Raw genomic sequence first — 6,000 nt, forward strand, 5'->3', positions numbered from 1 at the left:
ATCCTACGTATGGACTGCAAATTTCTCTAGAAAATATCTATTTGAATACCATGCTGGACAGGTGCAATTTGCTGCTAATGAGCATTTGATCAGTATCTTAGCTATCTATGTAGGTCAGGCTGTTTTCTTTCAGATGTTTTTTATGTGATTTCCATGTTCAAGTTTTAAATATCCCTCATCTTCTAAAATCCTCTCATTCTGGTATCCTCAGTCTAATTTGAGTAAGGATTTTCAGAATTCTCAGACAATATGTTTCATGGAATTTTACTCTTAATTGTGATTTTAGTGTATCGCCAGTAAAGGACAGCCAAAATTTTTACTGCCACACTGTGGGTGTGGCTTGTTTTGTGGGTGTGGCTTAATGATCATGTGCCTGGGTAGGAGTGGCTTGCCGTCCATGTGACCAGGTGGGAGTGGCTTGAACGATCATCATCGTTCAAGTGAACTGTTAAGTCCTTGACTTACAATCTTACCGGTGTCGCTCGGTGGGGTGACAATTTGCTTTGTGTTTCCCGCGCTCTCCTTTCTGGGTGGCCTCCCGCATCTCAGACTGGGTAGCTAGGTGAACGGGTGCTGCCAGAAGCATAAATGCTGCCAGTGCCACTTCCACCCACACCTTCTGCTTGCACCTTAGGTGGGAGGTGGCCATGTGAGGCTGGAGGGAAGCTGAGCAGGAGAGAGAGAACCTTGTCTGAGGCCAGGAAGGAGGAAAGAGGAAAAAAGCAAGGAGTGCAGACACAGCAGCAGCAGCAGGGAAAAAAAGGAGAGCCGAGCTGAGACCAGTAATCCAGGAAGTGACAGCCACCGATCAGCTGGAGTTGTGCACGCATCTTCATTTCTGCAGGTGGAACTGCGTTCCACCCTGTCCTGCCTGCTGCCCACCCTTGGGTATCCTACTGGGATGGCTTCTAGAGCTATTCCTGCTAGCTCCATTCCCTTAAGCAGAATTGCCATTAATTAGCATTGTCAGTTGCCAAGTCATGATAGGTAACAGGAGATCTGACTAACAGGAAAGTGGAATCTTTGGATTTATGCATCATACTAAAGTTGGTTTGCTCAAGTACATTTGTTCAATAAACCACCGTAAACTAAATAATAATGAATCTTTATGACTCTGTTCATAAAGTAGGCTCTCTATAAATCAAGCCAAATTGGACCCTTATGGTTTTATGCTGCTTCAATCCTTCTAACCATGTTTACATTGAAAATGTAACATTACGTTGAAAATATCCTCCTAATGATGTTTACGTTGATGTTTTACTATCAAAGATTCCAACAATTCCTGTTAGACCTACCAAGAGACGAATGTTCCAGGTGCTCAATGCAAAAGAGTGTAATGTATTGGGTCTCAAGAGGAAAGCCTATTTTGCCATGACCCCTGCCTTCTAGAACAGGGATATCCAAACTCAGCACAGTTGGCTGATGAACTCTGGGAGTTGACAACAAGTCTTAAAGTTCCCAAGTTTGAAGACCCCTGTTCTATAATGTTAACCTCCCACCAAAAAAATTAGACTTTCCCCAACCTTACTGGTCTTCTGCAAGGGGCTGAAAACCTTTCCATTTAATCTAGGGCCCTGATAGCTTGGTTGAGCCCATGTCATGACTTTTTTTTGTTAAAAGCCTTCTCAGCTGCTATTTTTATATTAATTTTGTTGTTTTTAACTAATTTTTGTCCTTTTTAGTTTTATAGGGATAGGCTCATTTTAATAGAAATTGACTCATACTGTATATGAGACGGGTCACCTATAAATTTACTAAATAAATACCTATATTTCTAAGCAATTTGATCTATTAGCCATGACAAATAACTTTTTAACTGACCATGCCAGCTATCATTTCATCATTCTTACCACCATCTGAAGGCACTTTTGCATTCAAGTTTTTTTTTTTAAAAAAAATTAAAAATAAGAATAACTGCCAATCTTATGTCTAGTTGTAAGAAATTCTATAAGGGCTGCTATAGAAAATGTTAACCACTTTGTTAGAGTTAGGGCACTCTATATATTTCTAATTCAAGACTTTCTGGAAATTGATAGTAAAATAGGGATCTATTGCACTAAGCAAGATTAGTTATGCTTTTGTCATGTTCAGTGAAAATATGTGTAAATTTACTGCTTTCATAAGCTTCAATTTACACCCATTTTAGGAGATAAGGCCTACTGAATTCAGTGACTCAACAGATAACATTGTGTTTCCAGTATTATATTCGTTCTTATGAAAATTCATAATGGGCTGATATCAGTAGTGAACGAGAGACACTCAGTGTGTATATTAGAGATTGTAGTAAAACAATTCTATAAAATAATTATACCCTATATTTTACATGTCTTATCATCTTCTCATGACGGGCATTCCAACATCTTACAAATGATTCTACTGTAAATGTTTGTGAGTCACCAGAGAGTTTCTAAATATTCCCTTACTACTGAAAAGCAGTAGTAATAAAGCAGGAAGTCACTGTGTCCTTGTGCATATACATGCAAGCAGTGCGTGCCTTTAAGTCAGTGTTGACTTCTGATGACTGACTGGACAAATGCCTGCAGCTTCCTTGGCATGTTTTTCAGCAGTGGTTAGTCATTGCCTCCTTCCTAGGCCCAAAGAATTTTCTGGCCCAATCTTACTCTGGTGGGTTTGTACCAGTGATGGCCTACTAAAATTTTTACTACCACACTGTGGGCATGGCTTATGCCAGTGTTTCCCAACCTTGGCATCTTGAAGAGATGCTGGCTGGGGAATTCTGGGAGTTGAAGTCCAGATCTCTTCAAGTTGCCAAAGCTGGGAGACACTGGCTTATGCATTTCGTTTCAACTTCTTTCAGTGCAAATTGGGTGCTCTGGGGTAGAGCTCCACTGCGTTCCCCCGCCATCCAGGCAGTAGCCCACCCCTGATTATCTACTTTATAAAGTGTATGTACATACACGCAGGCACAGCTCTTCTAAAATTATACACATTTAACCTCATTTACTGCGATAGGAAAAACATATCCAGAGCCCAGAAGGGAGAAAAAGAAAAAAAAAATCAAAATTTTGCTATTAGTACTGTGCACCTGATCAAAATTTTGATACCGGTACTGCGTACCTGACCATATCCATAGGAGCCCATCACTGGTTTGTACCCAAAGGCAGGACTAGAGCTTACCGTTTTCAAACCTGGTGTTTTAACCAGTGTTCCCTCTAATTTTTTGGGGGGTTGGGCGGAAAAGTATAGTGTCTGAGCAGCAGTCCCTTCGGGACTGGGCGGCACAGAAATAATAAATAAATAAACAAACAAACAAACAAACAAATAAAAAACCCACCCTGTTTTGCCTCAGAGAATTTCAAAATAAAATACTGTACTGTGTGTCTATAACAGTGAGTTCATAATAGGGCAACTCTATCAATATCAAAATGCCACTTAAATAGTTGAGCTAGTTTCAAACTAGATTTTGATTTTCTTTCTCTCTTCCTTACTCCCATTCTTTTTCTTTCTCTTTTCCTTCCTCTTTTTTTTCTATCTGTTTCTCTCTCTTCCTGTCTTCCTCTCTCTCTCCTTCCCTCTCACTCTTTCCCTCTCGGCTTCTGGGCAGGTTTGGAAAACTCTGAGTTGATGATGATTTTTAAGTGAGCGATTGCTCACTGCTCAGCTTAGAGGGAACTATGGTCTTAACCTCTATAGAAAGGGGCTCTCACTTTGGAGTAGAGCAGGGGTGTCAAACTCGATTTAATTGAGGGCCACATCAAGGCTATGCTTGACTTCGGGGGGAGGTAGGTGACCAGTTTGACGTCACTCGTGATCAAATGCCCCTTTTGCTAGCAGTTTGTTTTGCTAACACTCTGCCAGTGAAAATGGATCTAGTGAGGGCTGTGGAAGGCCCACCCAGGCTACATTTTCGGGTGCGATTGCCTCCTGCAATCCTTCTGGGCTCTGTTCTTTGCAGTTTCGAGGACAACTACGTGGGCCAGATCCAAGCACTTCATGGGCTGGATCTAGCTCTTGGGCCTTCGGTTTGACACCCCTGGTTGAGAACAACCCAAAAGAAGTAACTGAAATTGATACCATAAGTGAAGAAAATGTACTTGCTACATTTTATAATTTATTAGCCTACATCTTGTCTTCCCCAATAAAATCTATCTATCTATCTATATCTATCTATATCTATATCTATCTATCTATCTATCTATCTATCTATCTATCTATCTATCTATCTATCTATCTATCTATCTATCTACCTACCTACCTACCTACCTACCTACCTACCTACCTATCTTCTATGCTGCCCAATCCCAAAAAACTCAGTGCGGCTTACAAAAGTATGAAATTACAAAAACAACAAAAAGAAGTCAAATATAAAAACTAGACTGTAAAATCTTAATTAAAAACCATAATAACTAACCCATCAACATACATACATAACATTCATACAATATGGCCATGATTATTGTTGAATTCATGGACCCCAGTCCTGCCTGCAAAGCCACGTCTTAGTGGCCTTACCAAAAGCCAATAGGGTGGGAGCAGTATGGACCTCAGAGGGGCAGTTGGTTCCATAGAGCCGGGGCGGCAACAGAGAAGGCCCTCCCCCACGGCCCCGCCAACCTGCATTACTTGGTTGACGGGACCTGGAGGAGGCCAACTCTGTGTGTTCTTAAAGGTCTATAAGAATGACCTACTACTTTTTTTAACCTTTGAGTTTCTTTGTTATTCTTAAATTGAACAATCTAATAACATGATTGTTTTAGATTTTTTTTCTTGTTTTGGGGAACACAGCACTACAATACAAGAAATTGGCTTTTGTAAATTATTTTCAGTTTAAACTTTTGGATTGGGTGGGGTGAGACTGCTTTTTTTTTTTAAGGAAATAGAAATGTCCCAAATAAAAGGAATTGAGAGAATGAAATTAAGTTTCACAGCTGATTGAAAACTAATTCAAGTTTTTCTGATGCCATGCAGTGGCATGTTCCAGCAATGCGTTTTATCTGTATATGTTTTTTTCTCACTTGGAATTGTTTACAATAAGGCTTAGAAGTGGTACATTGAAGAAAATCCTGTATAATTTGCCGAGATCATTGAGAAATGCTTAAGATTGCTTAAGCTTTAAGGATTAAGGTAACGCCACAAACATTCGTCTGCTTACGCAGATTTCACTGTTGACACAGGGCTTGTCCTTGATAAATCTGTCATGTTGCATCAAATATATGTTTTTTTTAAAGGATAAGCAGATATTTATAATTTTTTGTCTTTTTAAATATCATTCTATTCCAAATAATCAACCGCAATTTCAAACTAAATAGAGATGAGATCGTCTGCCTATGAAGCTGTTAGTGGAACATAGTATATGAAATGTGATTCAAGAAAATGCCATCTAAAAATAACTTTAACAACTAGTGTTCTTATTCAGAAATGTGTTCTCATGGTAGAAGGGCCAAATCTAAATGTTTCAAAAGCACAAATTAAAAAAACATATATATTGGGTTTTTTAAAAAACATATTCAGTTTAAACTATATAAACAATCTTGGGAGCCAGTGGCAAAGAAAAAACAGCGATTGCCTTTTCTAGGTTGATTTTCTAGTATTTGTAATGTATTTGCCTTATCTACTTATAACCGAGCCTCTGAACATCTATTATTCTTCAATTATGTGCAACATTAAAGTAGCAACACGACTACAGCATTGCTCAAATTAATCTGAAGATTTAGTGAATGAGTCATCAAACTAAAATTTGTCATCCTTATATTGCTGAATTAATGGCATCTCCCACATTTACCAAAGTCTCTTTAAACTTCCATTTGCTTCCTTCCCAAATTTTCAGCTTATTTCTTCTAATGTAACAATATTTGATCTTAATGAGTGGGTTTTCATGGAATCAAGTTACATATTAGTTTGAATAAACTAAAAGGTAGTTTAAAATGTATGTATAGAGCACCTTTTAAATGCTTTTTTTTTTAAAAATGCCATGTGTTCATTTTGTTTCTCCTTCAGAATATTGAGTCTTAAAAAGCATTTCATTAAGGAATGGAGCAA

This window comes from Erythrolamprus reginae, chromosome 2, assembly GCF_031021105.1.
Source record: "Erythrolamprus reginae isolate rEryReg1 chromosome 2, rEryReg1.hap1, whole genome shotgun sequence".
Lineage (NCBI taxonomy): Eukaryota > Metazoa > Chordata > Lepidosauria > Squamata > Dipsadidae > Erythrolamprus > Erythrolamprus reginae.